The following is a 17044-nucleotide window of genomic DNA, read 5'->3' on the forward strand; positions in this document are numbered from 1 at the left end:
CTAGAGACTGAACCGCAAATCTGCGATATTACAATCAATGACTTTCCTGTTAAAGCGTTAATGGACTCAGGAAGCCTTGTAACCTTGGTGCATGCTAGCCTGGTGACTGGGGACTTAGAGTCTAAAAAGCATATGAGTGTTGTGTGCATACATGGTGATACAAAAATGTACCCTATAGTGCTGGCTAAAGTCGGGACTGAACAAGGCACCGTACAATATGAAGTGGGTGTGGTTAAAAACCTCATGCATAATGTAATATTGGGGCGCGATTTTCCATTATTCTGGGCTCTCTGGGAAAAAAGAAAAATCCCCAAAAGGAGTGAGGATACCTCTAAGGGGGTTGCCTTGTCCACTGTGAATGATAAAAGTATGCAGGATGAAAATGATTGTTTTCCTTTACAGGTCCTGGCTGGGGAGGAGGAGGCTCCTCCCACTGAGCAAAATATACTAGACTTAGAGGTGTCTAGAGATAATTTTGGGGCTGCACAATTACAGGACCCCACTCTCAAAAATGCGAGAGAGCAGGTTGCTGTAATGAATGGGGTACCTCAGGAACCAGATGCTGAAAAAAGATTTCCACATTTTTCGGTGACTAATGATCTTTTCTATAGGGTTACTAAGGTTAAGGATGAGATTGTGGAACAGCTTCTGGTACCTAAGCCGTACCGGCGTCAGGTGCTTGACATGGCACATAACCATGTTCTTGGGGGACACTTGGGGACTGACAAAACGCGAGAGAGGGTTCTCCAGAGGTTTTTTTGGCCGGCCATATATGATGACATTAAAAAATACTGTGAGTCGTGCCCCACATGTCAGGTTAGTGCCCCAGTGTCACATTTTCGCAGTCCTTTGGTTTCGCTCCCTATTATAGAGGTGCCTTTTGAGCGTATTGCCATGGATTTAGTGGGTCCCATTGTAAAGTCAGCTAGAGGACACCAGTATATTTTGGTAGTCCTGGATTATGCGACCCGCTATCCTGAGGCTGTACCCTTAAGAAACACTGCATCTAAAACAATTGCACGTGAGTTGTTTTATATGTTCTCTAGGACTGGGATCCCCAAAGAAATCCTAACTGACCAAGGTACGCCATTTATGTCGAAAGTAATGAAGGAATTATGCAGACTATTTAAAATCTCACACATCCGTACCTCTGTGTACCACCCCCAGACGGACGGATTGGTGGAGAGATTTAATAAAACTTTGAAACATATGTTGAAGAAAGTGGTGGCAAAAGATGGTCGTGACTGGGATCATTTATTACCCTACCTCATGTTTGCTATTAGGGAGGTGCCCCAAGCGTCCACAGGGTTCTCACCATTCGAGTTGGTCTATGGTCATCACCCTAGGGGTCTACTAGACATTGCAAAAGAGACATGGGAGAATGAGTCCACCCCATACAAGAGTGTTATTGAGCATGTAGCACAAATGCAGGACCGTATAGCCACTGTAATGCCCCTGGTAAGGGAACACCTCCAGAGAGCTCAAGAGGCCCAAAGTAGAATTTACAACCGGTCCGCAAGAATCAGGACATTCAACCCAGGCGATAGGGTCCTTATACTAGTCCCCACTGTTGAGAGTAAATTCTTGGCGAAGTGGCAAGGTCCTTATGAAATTGTTGAAAAGATCAGTGAGGTGAACTACAAGGTGCACCAACCAGGTAGAAGGAAGCCTTTCCAAGTTTATCACATAAACTTGATCAAGCCCTGGAAAGACAGGGAATCCTTGGGGGCGACAAATACTGTTAATAATTTGTCACAACCAATCCCTCCAGTCAAGGTAGGTGATACTCTATCAGTGTCACAGAAACAGGAGGCTCAGGAATTTTTACAGAAAAACAAAAACAAGTTCTCTGACCTCCCAGGGCGTACACACCTCATCCATCATCACATTGAAACTGAGCCTAGAAGCAGAGTAAACCTTAAGCCCTATAGGATACCCGAGGCACGTAGGGAAGCCGTATCTGCCGAGGTAAAACGTATGCTTGCTCTGGGGGTAATTGAGGTGTCACAGAGTGAATGGTCCAGCCCAATTGTGCTAATCCCAAAGCCCAATGGAACTTGGAGGTTCTGTAACGATTTCAGAAAGTTGAATGAGATCTCCAAGTTCGATGCGTATCCTATGCCCAGGGTAGATGAGTTGATTGAGAAGTTGGGTAACGCCAGGTACATAACCACCCTCGATCTCACAAAGGGCTATTGGCAGATTCCACTTTCTGACGAGGCTAAAGAGAAAACTGCTTTCTCCACCCCTGATGGGCTATTCCAGTATGTAGTGATGCCGTTCGGGTTACATGGAGCGCCTGCAACTTTCCAGAGGTTGATGGACTTGATTCTGCGACCACATCGTGATTACTCAGCCGCCTACCTCGATGATGTGGTCATTTTTAGCCCTGATTGGGAAAGTCACCTCTGTAAGGTACAGGCCGTGTTGGATGCCATAAGTGATGCAGGGTTGACCATAAATGCCGAGAAGTGTGCTCTAGCCCTAGAAGAGGCCAAATATCTGGGCTACATTGTTGGAAGAGGATTGGTTAGGCCACAGCTAAATAAAATTGAGGCAATACAGAATTGGCCTAGACCCCTGACAAGGAAACAGGTTAGAGCTTTCCTGGGTATTACGGGGTATTACCGTAGATTTGTGCCGAACTTTGCCTCAGTTGCTGCTCCGCTAACTGACTTGACAAAGGGCGGAAAGACAGCAATGGTCACGTGGACCCCAGAGGCCGAGGAGGCTTTCCAAAGCCTTAAGTCTGCCTTGTGCCAACCACCTGTGTTAGTCACCCCCGATTTCAGGCGAGAATTTCTGGTTCAGACAGATGCCTCTAGCACAGGCTTAGGTGCAGTACTCTCACAAGTAGTGAATGGTGAGGAGCATCCGGTGACGTACTTGAGTAGAAAACTAACCCCGGCCGAGAAAAATTATGCCATTGTGGAGCGAGAATGTTTGGCAGTGAAGTGGGCCCTAGAATCTTTAAAGTATTACTTGCTAGGCAGGAAATTCAAGTTGGTGACAGACCATGCCCCCCTAACATGGATGAAGTTAAACAAGGAGAGAAATGCAAGAGTGACTAGATGGTTTCTCTCCCTACAAAACTTTAATTTCACTGTGGAACACAGGCCAGGGAAATTACAGGCAAATGCTGACGCATTGTCAAGGGTAAGTTGTCTGTGGGGACAAAAGGCTCAGCCCTCCGGTCTGAAAAAGAGGGGGGGGATATGTAGACATGTCACTGGAGAAGTGATCGAGGGGGTGTACATCTCACCTAGGTTGCTACACAGTGTGAGATGGTAAATCCAGGATGGATCAGTTTCTCAGCAGCGATATGCTGCTGAGTTGTTATTTAATTTTGCCGGGCCTGGGTTTATATGGAATGGCAGGTAGGTTTGGTAGAGGGACCTGTCATTCCACATCCCCCGATCCAGTTCTGGGTTTGGGATCAGGTGAGCTTGGATCCTAATTAGCCTGGGAAGCTAAAGGCTCTGTAGGGTCTGCAGGTGATTGCTTCTCAGCCAGGGAATGAACAATCTGTGTGTTGAAGGAAGCTGCAAGCACAGCCACTGCTGGAGCTAAAACTCACCCTGCGATGTCCAGGCGAAAGACGCTGTGTTTGTAAGTGTCAGATAGGTGAGCAGAACCTGTTAGTAAGCGCCCAGCCGGGCTAGGACTTTTATTTTTGTTGTACTTAGAAAGCACGGTGTTGCTGTATATTTTGTTTGCTGGACTGTTTGTACCACGAATAAACGCCAAGATCTGCTTTATAAATTCCAAGTCTGCTGTGAACTGTGTCCAAACACACCCTACCCCGGGAAGATCCCTTACAGTATGCAAGACAAGATCCTAGCACACGCCCTGTGGACAAAAATCAGATACTTGGTTGGCCAACAATCGTACTGTGTGTACAAGGCTTTAGTTCAATATTAGGTTGGTCCACCCTTTGCAGCTATAACAGCTTCAACTCTTCTGGGAAGGCTGTCCACAAGGTTTAGGAGTGTGTCTATGGGAATGTTTGACCATTCTTCCAGAAGTGCTTTTGTGAGGTCAGGCACTGATGTTGGATGAGAAGTCCTGGCTTGCAGTCTCTGCTCTAATTCATCCCAAGGGTGTTCTATTGGGTTGAGGCCAGGACTCTGTGCAGGCCAGTCAAGTTCCTCCACCCCAAGCTCACTCATCCATGTCTTTATTTACCTTACTTTGTGCACTGGTGCGCAGTCATGTTGGAACAGGAAGGGGCCATCCCCAAACTGTTCCCACAAAGTTGGGAGCATGAAATTGTCCAAGGCTGACTCCTTAAAAAACAACCCCACATCATAATCCCCCCTCTACCAAATTATTTGGACAAGTGCACAAAGAAAGGTCCATAAAGACATGGATGAGTGAGTTTGAGATGGAGGAACTTGACTGGCCTGCACAGAGTCCTGACCTCAACCCGATAGAATACCTTTGGGATGAATTAGAGTGGAGCAAAGTTCATGTGAAGGCAGGCATCCCAATCCCCCTTCAAGATTCTCAGCACACAAGTCTCACCGCAAGTCGGATTATCTTGATCCGACTTCTATTCAAATCAATAGGCTCCCTTACGGAAACGTTGATTTTGAATAGAGACAGAGAAACGTGGCTGAAAGCTAGTATGGCTTAAAACGGGTATTGACGCCAATGCAAAACGTGAAAAAAATCATGTTTTTAACACCGCTTTGTTCCTGGCATCAGTACTAGCTTTGCATCTCGTTTTTTAAAACGTCTGTGGGCATGAGGCCTTATAAAGACAAAAAAATTACATTTAAATTGATTTTCCCTGCAAGCTTTCCTTATTTAGTTAACAACGGCATGGGGAGCCAGTCTGTATGATGAGGCCACATTTAAAGAGGAAGTAAAGGGGGAAAAAAAAAAACACACCCTGCAAGGCAAAGGCATAATGAGCTAGTATGCATAGCATACTAGCTCATTATGAATAACTTACCTGAGAACGAAGCCCCTGAAGCGGTCCTCCATCTTCCTCTTTGCCACTGCTATGGATCCCGGAGCGACTTCCAGGTCTCGCGTCTCCGGTGCTGTGATTCGGCAGAGCTGCGATGATGTCACTCCCGTGCATGCACACGGGAGCCGACACTCGCGGCATATCGCCACGATCTGCGGCCTGCCCAGTGCGCCTGCGCGCCGCTGTCTATGGCGCATGCGCCGTAGACAGTGGTAGCTGTCTTCGGGTAAATATCTCCTAAACCATATAGGTTTAGGAGATATTTCTTGGACCTACAGATAAGCCTTAATCTAGGCTTACCTGTAGGTCAAAGTGGTTTGTAAGGGTTTACAACCACTTTAAGTGCACTCAGAACAAGATTAAAGGTTTTTTTGATAGATTCTGGTCTCTCTTTGGCAGACTTTTGCCCTGTACACACGATTGGACATTCTGACAACAAAATCCATGGGATTTTTTCCGATGGATGTTAGCTCAAACTTGTCTTGTATACACATGGCCACACAAATATTGTCGGAAATTCCAAAGGTCAAGAACGCGGTGACGTACGACGAGCCGAGAAAATTGAAGTTCAATAGCCAGTGCGGCTCTTCTGCTTTATTCTAAGCATGTGTAGAACTTTGTGCGTCAGAATTGTGTACAAACGGATTTTGTTGTTGGAAAATTTGAGATCCAGATCTCAAATTTTGTGTGTCGGAAATTCTGATGGAAACTGTTTGATGGAGCCTACACACAGTCGGAATTTCCGACAACAAGCTCACATCGAACATTTTCCATCGGAAAATCCAACCGTGTGTATGGGGCATCAGGATGGAAATAACAAATTTTGCACCACAGTGAGTAATGCCGCATACACACGATCGGAATTCTCGTCGGAAAAAGCTCTGATGGTTTTCCCGATGGAATTCCTACGGAATTCCGCTCAAGTTGTCTTGCCTACACACGGTCACACCAAATTCCAATTGTTTAGAATGCGTTGACGTACAACACGTATGACGGCACTAGAAAAAGGAAGTTCATTAGCCAGTAGCCAATAGCTTCCGTCTCGTAGTTGAATCTGAGCATGTGTGATTTTTGGCATGTCGGAATTGCATACACACGATTGAAATTTCCGATAGAAAGTTTTTCCGTTGGGAAAATTTAGAACATGCTATCAATTTTTGGCTGGAGGAAATTCGGACAGCTAAATTCCGATGGAACATACACACGGTCGCATTTTCCAATGAAAAGCTCTCATCGGTCTTTTTCTGGCCGGAATTCCGATCGTGTACGCGGCATAAGCCTTATGTGAAGAAGCCAAATGATAGTACACAGCCCAAGATTAACATTTTTATTAGATAAAGTCTGGTGTCTCTTTCGCAGACTTTGGATAGAAGTAACAGGTGCAGAAAAATTGGTCTTTGGGTGTTGGTGGTGCCTTAACCCTGTAACCTTCTAGAGGTATTCTTAAACCAAAGTAATCATCACTTTGTCCAATCAGGGCTCTGACAGTGCTCTGTGCCCTAATTGGCAAAGCCTTGCACCTGGCCAGCGATCAAATAAGGGCCCTTGAATGCATTGTGAAGCGCACAGTGCATTTTGGGGAGCTCGGTGGGGAAAATTCCACCATGTGCCCCGTAAATTTGTGTGTTCGCAGAACAGGCGATGCCCGGGCCGAACTTCAGCCTAGTGGTCAGAATCACATCTCATATTGGAAATCGAGGGATGGGCGGACATAGGCATCTGACACTTCTGGAGGTGTCAAATGTTGAAGACTCGCTATGATCATCTATTTATTTATTTATTACAGCTACTTATATAGCACCATCAGTTTAAACAGATTTTACATATATATTGCACATTCACATCAGTCCTTGCCCTCAAGGAGCTTACAATCTAAGGGCCCTAACTCACATTCATACACTAATACACAGCTGTCCTGGGTCTCTCTCTTCTCATTGGCTGAGACACAGCAGTGGGAGCCATTGCCCCCCACTGTTGTTAATCACAGCCAGTAAGTTGATGAGGAGAGTGGGGATGTGGGGCAATCCACGGCTGCTCCCATAGCAAATGGCTTGTTACTGGAGGTACCAGTCAAGGTGGAGGAGCCAGGAGCGCCGATGGGGGGCCCAAGAAGAAGAGGATAGGGGCTGCTCTGTGCAAAATCATTACACAGAGCAGGTAAGTATAATGCCTCATACACGCGATCGGATTTTCTGTCGGAAAAATCTTGGATGGTTTTTCCGACGGAATTCCGCTCAAGCTTGGTTTGCATACACACGGTCACACAAAAGTTCTCTGAACTTTTCAACCGTCAAGAACACTGTGACGTACAACACTACGACAAGCCGAGAAAATGAAATTCAATGCTTCAGAGCATGAGTCGAATTGTTTCCGAGCATGGGTAGGAAATTTGCGTGTCGGAATTGGTACAGACGATCAGAATTTCCGATCTGAACTTTTTCCGACTTAAAAATTGAGAACCTGCTCTCAATCTTTTGCTGGTGGGAATTCCGCCAGCAAAAGACCGATGTAGCATACACACGGTCGGAATTTCCGATCAAAAGCTCTCATCAGACTTTTGCTGGCGGAATTTTCGATCCTGTGTACGGGGCATTACATGATTGTTATTTTACAAAAAAAAATATGAAGCTTTAATATCCCTTTAACTTTAAAAAAAAAAAATGTTTTAAGTAAATATCGTCAGCTATAAGCTATAAGCAGCTTGATGAGCCACTTGAAGGGTTTCTAAAATTTGGCAAATGGTGAAATATGGTCATTTCAAGGCAATAGTTCAGCATAATTACTCCACTGATCTGTACCTACAACCTCCAGGTATTGTAATATATATGTCGGTGTAATAAAGGGGGATCCCGAGCCCAGGGACGATCTGCTCCCCTCCTCTCCTCTGCCATGACTCTGATGTATGGAAACACGTGGGCAGAAGTCAGTTGTTTGCCGTCCAGCTCTGGAGGCTCAGACTCTCCTTCCATGTGTTTCTGGTACTTCTGGGAATAAATCAACATTTACATTATCCGCAATGACGAGGAATGAGAAAAATACATTATTTATTATTCAAAGTAAGTAAGCCAAACATCATTCATGGGTGGGGCTCCCCCGGCCACAGATTGTGTTATAAATAATAAGGAGAGGCTTAACTCTTTCTCGGTACAAATTAGCACCATGTGCAGAAGATGACGAGGGGCTCCGCATTACAACATGTGTTTGCTTTAGGCCCTTCCAGCCTGACAGCGGGACACGGAATGTAGACTGGTCTAGGGCCCCGGTGAGCCTCTCCCCAGAATATGATATATCGTCATTTCATCTGACAGGCCCATAGTAAATGGCTGCGCAGCTGCCAAAACACCATCCTGTGCCCACAGAAACGCCCGTATATCATCGGTGCCATTCATCTCTGTCCGCTCCATGCGGTAATGTGTGCCACAGACACGAAGATTGCTTTTGGATGTGGGCAGAGCCACCCAGGTTCTGGCTTATCACACCTCCTGGAACTTCAGTGCCAAACGCGTCAGCTGGTTGACCCCTTATCTGGGTCTTTGGTAGACATACACTATATTACCAAAAGAATTGGGACGCCTGCCTTTATACGTACATGAACTTTAATGGCATGCCAGTCATAGTCTGTAGGGTTCAATATTGAGTTGGCCCACCCTCGCAGCTGTAACAGCTTCAACTCTTCTGGGAAGGCTGTCCACAAGGTTTAAGAGTGTCTATGGGAATGTTTGACTATTCTTCCAGAAGTGCATTTGTGAGGTCAGGCACTGATTTTGGACCAGAAGACCTCGCTCATCCATGTCTTTATGGACCTTACTTGTGCACTGGTCCAAATTATTTGGTAGAGGGGGGATTATGGTGTGGGGTTGTTTTTCAGGGGTTGGGATTGGCCCCTTAGTTCCACTGAAGGGAACTCTAAAGGTGTCAGCATACCAAGACATTTTGGACAATTTCATGCTCCCAACTTTGTGGGAACAGTTTGGGGATGGCCCCTTCCTGTTCCAACATAACTGGGTAACAGTGCATAAAGCAAGGTTCATAAAGACATGGATGAGCGAGTTTTGGGTGGAGGAACTTGACTGGCCTGAACAGAGTCCTGACCTCAACCCGACAGAACACCCGTGTAGGAATTAGAGTGAAGACTGTGAGCCAGGCTCTCTCGTCCAACATCAGGCCCTGACCTCACAAATGGGCTTCTGGAAGAATGGTCAAACATTCCCATAAACACACTCCTAAACCTACAATATGACTTGTGTCGCAAATGTATACAATCTATATTTGTTTTTGTATTACCGTATATACTCGAGTATAAGCCGAGATTTTCAGCCTCTTTTTTGAGGCTGAAAGTGCCCCCCTCGGCTTATACTCGAGTCATCGCCGTCTGACTGCTCGATCAGCGTATCGAGCAGACAGACGGCGGACATACTACAATTCGAAAGCCGCGCCTCCGCCTCCGCCTGTGATAGGCGGAACACTGAATTTCCCAGCAGCCTGTGTTCCGCCTATCACGGACATCGTCTCATCCTCGTCCGTAGTACGAGGATGAGACGATGTCCGTGATAGGCGGAACACAGGCTGCTGGGAAATTCAGTGTTCCGCCTATCACAGGCGGAGGCGGAGGCGGAGGCGCGGCTTTCGAATTTTAGAATGGCCGCCGAGGCGCCGACGAAGAGCGGCGATCCTGGCAAGGCACGGGACGGAGGCAAGGCAAGGCACGGCACGGGACGGAGGCAAGGCACGACACGGGACGGAGGCAAGGAGGCAAGGCACGGCACGGGACGGAGGCAAGGAGGCAAGGCACGGCACGGGACGGAGGCAAGGCACGGGACGGAGGCTCGGGACACAGGCTCGGGACACAGGTAGGCTGGACACACACACACACACACACACACACACACACACACACACACACACACACACACACACATGGACACACACACACAGGGATGGATGGATGGAGACACACACACACAGGGATGGATGGATGGATGGAGACACACACACACAGGGATGGATGGATGGATGGAGACACACACACACAGGGATGGATGGATGGATGGAGACACACACACACAGGGATGGATGGATGGATGGAGACACACACACACAGGGATGGATGGATGGATGGACACACACACACACAGGGATGGATGGATGGATGGACACACACACACACAGGGATGGACGGACACACAGGGATGGACGGACACACAGGGACGGACACACACACAGGGATGGACAGGCATGTCTCACCCTCGGCTTATACACGAGTCAATAAGTTTGCCAGTTTTTTTGGGGGTAAATTGGGGGCCTCGGCTTATATTCGGGTCGGCCTATACTCGAGTATATACGGTATTAGGTTTTTTTTTCCCATGAAAGTGAAGTTAGACTAACCCCCACCAACAATAAAATTAATTGGTAAATACACCACTGCATGCAGATCCTAAAACTTCTACAAGTCATTATTTATATGAAATATTACATTTTTTTATAGTGCATGGCCAGCGTCAATGAACTGCATTCTGGGCCTTCATTCCCTAATGCACAAGGCCCTGAATGCCGGTACTAGTTAGTGCAGCTTTAAGCCCAATACAGCCACTGCCTGCCATAGACTTTGACATGTTACCTGCAGCTGGGCTGGACACTGCACCTCTCCCCCCCGGGTATTATGGACAGTGTGGGCGCACTGCACCTAGGCGGCCCTGTGCGCAATGGGACTTAATGTGGAAAAGGTCGCTGCCTCCCGTAAATGATTTTGTCAATGTATTCGAAATTAACAGATAGACAAAATTCCCGAGATCAGCTTTATAAATTGGTGAAACTTTTAGAAATTATATTTTTCTGGAAAAAAAAACTTTGGGCTGGAGACCACGCTGGACTGACTGGATCGGTCACTAGTTGTAGGTAGTGGCTCAATAGGCAGTGAGGAAGGAATCACTTGCTGTGGATTGAGCCTAATGGTGTAGGGTGGTGGTGGATCCACTTGGGGTCTTGGGCTGCTACTTTTCTGGTACAACCAAGTGGTCAGTTCAGCAAGAAGACATGGGAGACCTGGAAGGAGCGCCTAATGTCCAGAAAAATGCTACTGCTGATGTAGGGTTCACAAAACATATATTGAAAGTGCAATGGACGTCCCCTTCTTCAGGACTTATGGGGGAGGGTGGTTTCCAGAGCGATTTCTAAATTTCAAACTGTCAGAGCACCAGCAAGTGATGATGCAGAGGCAGACACTAATAGTCCTGAAGAAGGGGGAATCCATTCCCCTGAAACACGTTGGCTCGTGCATGTTTGCATTTCCAATAAACAATTTGTGCACCCTGTATTTAGAGTAGTATTTTTCTGGACACCGGGCGCTCCTTCCTCCTTACCCAAGTCTTCTCGCTGAAACAACCATATGGTTGTACCAAAAAGGTAGCAGCCTAAGCCCCAAAGTGGGGTACATGTTTTCATTTTATACCCTACATCCAAAGCTGCTTTTTTCTGGACACGGGGCACTCCTGACCAGTGTAGTCCAGATATTCCCACTTTACCTAGCTGTTTTACCACTTATACACTATAACCTCCTATCACTTACCCTCCATAAATAATGAAACCACACCTTAGCTGGAGTATAAATGGCCATAACAGCCTTTTATTAAACACTCAAAATAAATAACTCCAATATATATATCTTTAATATATATATATATATATATATATATATATATAACAACCGTAGAACAACATTGCTTTAACTCTAGTCTGTTGGTCACTGATGGCGCCCCATATTCCATCACATATACAACCATACACTGCGGGATCTTTCCAACATTATAGGCCTCCAGCTGTACTGCTCGGAGACAACCCCCTTCCCGCAGTGCAACCATTACCGTATTCCAGCTAACCTTTCACTGGAATACACCGGAGGGGCACATACTACCAATGAGCCCCCCACCCCTTTTTAACTCCTCCATTTACTGCCACCGTCAATGACCAACAGAAAACACTGCCTTCTCTGCTTGCTGTTATGACGACCTTCTTCCGCGCTCCTAAAAGAAAGAAACACGTAAACACACAACAACAACATATAAAAAAGGGGAGGGAGGGTAGGAAAAACGGCTTCCTCCTGTTCTCTCATGCGCGCTGTCCCCACTTCCGTCCCCGCCCCTTCTTATATATGGCCGATCCCCCTCTGCTCGAGCTCTACTCCTCCTCTCAATAATTTTAACCCTACATGCCACTGTCCACACCGTCATGCCCGGCCCTCCACTAATCTGCATTGCATTCCAAATGTTCAGGGCCTCACTTTCCACCTCGTCCACCTTTTAAGCTTGGTTCACATATATGCGGTGTGATACATCACATGTGATTCACACAGGAATCACACTGCACTCCTGTGCGGTGCGATTTGAGATATTAATTTGTGACCTGGACATTTTATAGCTAGGCAACTCCTATCCTCATATTTATTAGTGGTTCCAAATTACTAGCTACTGCAGTAGGGACAGACACAAAAGATACACTCCGCATCTTTCCAAATAACTGTTCTGCTTTATTATGACGCAATTGAAGGTTTTTATACACATGATTACGTAGGTATCACATTAATATTATAATTGTACGTTTATGGTAACAAGGGGCGTAACATAGGCAGACTAATTCTAATCAGGACTCGAAAGAATGCAAACATGTACTGAAAATATTATTAGTGCCATGTGCACACTGAGGGCAGTGTGTAATACATACAAAATAGAATACAATTATATACAGAACTTACAAACTTCCTTTACAATATGTATGGCTCAAATCGCACTGCATCCGCACAAAAAAAAGGCGCAGGACCCTTTTTTTCCCCCACACTGGAATCAAATTGCATGGGTGGATAGCATAGGATTCTATCCATTGCACTGCACTTTGAAAACCATTTTGGTGTGTCGTTAACTTAACATTGACACCCGCTGCGGTTTCCATGAACGCCTTGAGATTTCAATGCAGTGCGGGAAATGCACAGGATGCGCTGCATTTCCCACAACACATATATGTGAACTGAGCCTAAAATCAGTGATCATTAAGAGGCTGTGTAATTAAGCTTTTTTCATCTTCACATAATGAGAGTTTCCCCTCCGTCTTGTGTCCATACAGAACGCCGGGCGGATCAGTAATAGCTGTGTGGACAGATGTTGGAGCAGCTGCGTCCAGTCGGCGATGTGCGGGAATTGGGGAAATCTTATGATGTAAGATGAGCTCCTGACTCGATAACGTGACAGATCTGTTACCTATGAGCCCAGTGGACATGAATTTGCGTAAAATAAAATATACACAGACAACGCGAAACGCTGTAATTCCGATAATATTACCAGATAACAAGGTGGAGAAAAACAAACAGAAGGAAAGCTTTTGCTGGGACGGTTGGGTGTCCCCGGGGGGCCTCAGACAGATGAGGTCAGTGGATTTGGGATATCAGTGACACAACATGAGAATAAGTGGGAGCATATGGCGTCCGAGTGACGTCTTCAGGGAACTTTCCCAGGAACAGAAACCACTGCTGACAGCTTGTGTTTTGCAGGGGAAGAGCCCAGTAAGCGATTTGGAATCTAGCTAATGATCCTAAATCACAGGTCACCATTATACAACACTGAGTGTGGGGCTGGTCGGGGGACTGGTGCTGCCCACACATGCTACAGTGCCTTGAAAAAGTATTCACACCCCTTGAAATTTTCCACATTTTGTCAAGTTACAACCAAAAACGTAAATGTATTTTTATTGTGATTTTATGTGATGGACCAACACAAGATGGCCCATAATTGTGAAGTGGAAGGAAAATGATAAATGGTTTTCAACATTTTTTACAAATAAGTATCTGAAAGGTGTGGCGAGCATTTGTACTCAGCCCCCCTGAAACCCCTAACTAAAATCTAGTGGAATTGATTGCCTTCAGAAGCCACCTAATTAGTAAATAGAGTCCACCTGTGTGTAATTTGATCTCAGTATATGCAGCTGTTCTGTGAAGCCCTCAGAGGTTTGTTAGATAACCTTGGTGAACAAACAGCATTATGAAGGCCAAGGTACACACCAGCCAGGTCAGGGATAAAGTTGTGGAGAAGTTTAAAGCAGGGTTAGGTTATAAAAAAAATATCTCAAGCTTTGAACATCTCATGGAGCACTGTTCAATCCATCATCCGAAAATGGAAAGAGTATTGCACAACTGCAAACCTACCAAGGCATGGCCGGGCAAGGAGAGCATTAATCAGGGAAGCAGCCAAGAGGCCCATGGTAACTGTGGAGGAGCTGCAGAGATTCACAACTCAGGTGGGAGAATCTGTCCACAGGATAACTATTAGTCATGCTCTCCACAAATCTGGCCTTTATGGAAGAGTGGCAAGAAGAAAGTCATTGTTGAAAGAAAGCCATAAGAAGTCAGTTTGCAAGAAACCATGTGGGGGACACAGCAAACATGTGGAAGAAGGTGCTCTGGTCAGATGAGACTAAAATTGAACTTTGTGGCTTAAAAGCAAAACTTTGGTGGAAAACTTACACTGCACATCACCCTGAACATACCATCCCCACCGTGAAACATGGTGGTGACAGCATCCTGTTGTGGGGATGCTTTTTTCAGCAGGGACAGGAAAGCTGCTCAGAGTTGATGGGAAGATGGATGGAGCCAAATACAGGGCAATCTTAGAAGAAAACCTGTTATGCTGTGTACACACGAGCTGACTGTTCAACAGCAAAGTTCAGACGGAACGAATCCGTCGGACAATTCAATCGTGTGGGCTTCATCTGACCTTTTCTGTTGGAAAATCTGACGGACTTTAGAAATAGAACGTTTCAAATCTGCAGCTGCAATGCAGCTGTTATTGCATTGAAAGGAGGTTCTACAAAGTATTGACTCAGGGGGGCTGAATACAAATGTACCCCACACTGTCCACATATTTATTTGTAAAAAAAATTGAAAACCATTTATCATTTTTCTTTCACTTCACAATTATGTGCCACTTTGTATTGGTCTATCACATAAAATCCCAATAAAATACATTTAAGTTTTTGGTTGTAACATGACAAAATGTGGAACATTTTAAGGGGTATGAATACTTCTTCAAAGCACTGTACATTCTTTATTTTGTCATTTACGACAATTCATCCTTCTGATCCTGCCACATGTGTCTTCTTCCACTTTAACAGGCCAATAAAGTTGTATTTCTGTCCATCCATTCCTAAGATTTACACAGCTCTGCTTCACAGAACAACCCTGTCTAATGCCACAAGAGACCTGTCTTTTCTCTGCTGTAGTGAAGTATGGCTTACCGGTCTTGTCCCTGCCCCAACCTGTCATTGGACTTTGAAATGAGAAGAGCAGACTAATGAGCTTGTCTCGCTATCACTTTGCTTTGTCCTCCAATCAGCATGTTTCTTGCAATGCAGCGCACTAGATTGGTTATTTGTGCTACTTGTTCCTCTCCCAGACTAAACTCTGCTCTGCAGGAAATGCTTGAGGCTGATACCAGGTCGCATTCGGTTACTAACACTGCTTGCTTTTAAAATAAAATAAATTTTAAAGCCGAACTGCAGGAAACTTGAAAAAAGGATCCCTTGCATTGGGGCGGCTCCTGCACTGCAAGGGTTAATTGCTGGTTTATTCTAGGGGAGAGGAAGGCCTTACTTATTCTGCCCACTCCCCCTAAGCCCTCTTTCACATTGGAGGGACTTGTCATGCGATTTAACAGGTAAAATTGCATGGCAAGTTGCAGCCTATTGCCAGCAGTCGCACTGTTCAAATCAGTACTTCCTGCACTAATTTTAGCGATGTCGGGTGCGACTTGGATAGACATCTGTGCATGAAGCCGCACAGATGTCTTCCAAGTCGCATTGAAATGCGGCTTTGAAGTTGTGCAATTTCAGATGAAGTCGCGGGACTTCAAAGCAGCCGCTAATGTGAACAGGGGCTTAAAGCTGCAAAAGCAGGGGTGTGTGAACATATGCCTCATCATACCCAATGCAGGGCCATTAGCCTCATCATACCCAATGCAGGGCCATCGGTCTCATCATATCCAATGCAGGGCCATCAGCCTCATCATATCCAATTCAGGGCCATCAGCCTCATCATATCCAATGCAGGGCCATCAGCCTCATCATATCCAATGCAGGGCCATCAGCCTCATCATACTCAATGCAGGGCCATCTGCCTCATCATATCCAATGCAGGGCCATCAGCCTCATCATATCCAATGCAGGGCCATTAGCCTCATCATACCCAATGCAGGGCCATCTGCCTCATCATATCCAATGCAGGGCCATCCGCCTCATCATACCCAATGCAGGGCCATCAGCCTCATCATACCCAGTGCAGGGCCATCTGCCTCATCATATCCAATGCAGGGCCATCAGCCTCATCATACCCAATGCAGGGCCATCAGCCTCATCATACCCAGTGCAGGGCCATCTGCCTCATCATAGCCAATGCAGGGCCATCAGCCTCATCATATCCAATGCAGGGGCATCAGCCTCATCATACTCAATGCAGGGCCATCTGCCTCATCATACCCAATGCAGGGCCATCAGCCTCATCATATCCAATGCAGGGCCATCAGCCTCATCATACTCAATGCAGGGCCATCTGCCTCATCATATCCAATGCAGGGCCATTAGCCTCATCATACCCAATGCAGGGCCATCTGCCTCATCATACCCAATGCAGGGCCATCAGCCTCATCATATCCAATGCAGGGCCATCAGCCTCATCATACCCAATGCAGGGCCATCTGCCTCATCATACCCAATGCAGGGCCATCAGCCTCATCATACCCAATGCAGGGCCATCAGCCTCATCATATCCAATGCAGGGCCATCAGCCTCATCATACTCAATGCAGGGCTATGGGTGTTGTGTTGGTCTTGATGACGTCAGGACCTTAGACTGGACTGGGGGGAGAAGATGATGCAGGGATTGATCTAGCAGCGTGGAAGGGTGGAGGATCTGGTAAGTAAATAAGTCTGCTAGACCTAAAAGAACGAACAACACTTGCAGCGCAGGCGCAGTTCCACTGCAAGGGATCATTTTCAAGTTTCTCGGAGTTGATTTTTCATTTTTTTTCTTTCATTT

General features: G+C 46.1%; 1 long non-coding RNA gene across 1 annotated transcript in view; it reads left to right on the forward strand.

The window, feature by feature from the left end:
* The window catches only part of LOC143934342 (uncharacterized), a 56954-nt gene that overhangs the window by 19930 nt on the left and 19980 nt on the right, over positions 1–17044 (forward strand). The gene's annotated exons all lie outside the window — the stretch shown is intronic.

The sequence above is a fragment of the Lithobates pipiens genome, unplaced genomic scaffold (genome assembly GCF_037356315.1).
Source record: "Lithobates pipiens isolate NorthernLeopardFrog02 unplaced genomic scaffold, aLitPip1_a1.2 Scaffold_27, whole genome shotgun sequence".
NCBI lineage: Eukaryota > Metazoa > Chordata > Amphibia > Anura > Ranidae > Lithobates > Lithobates pipiens.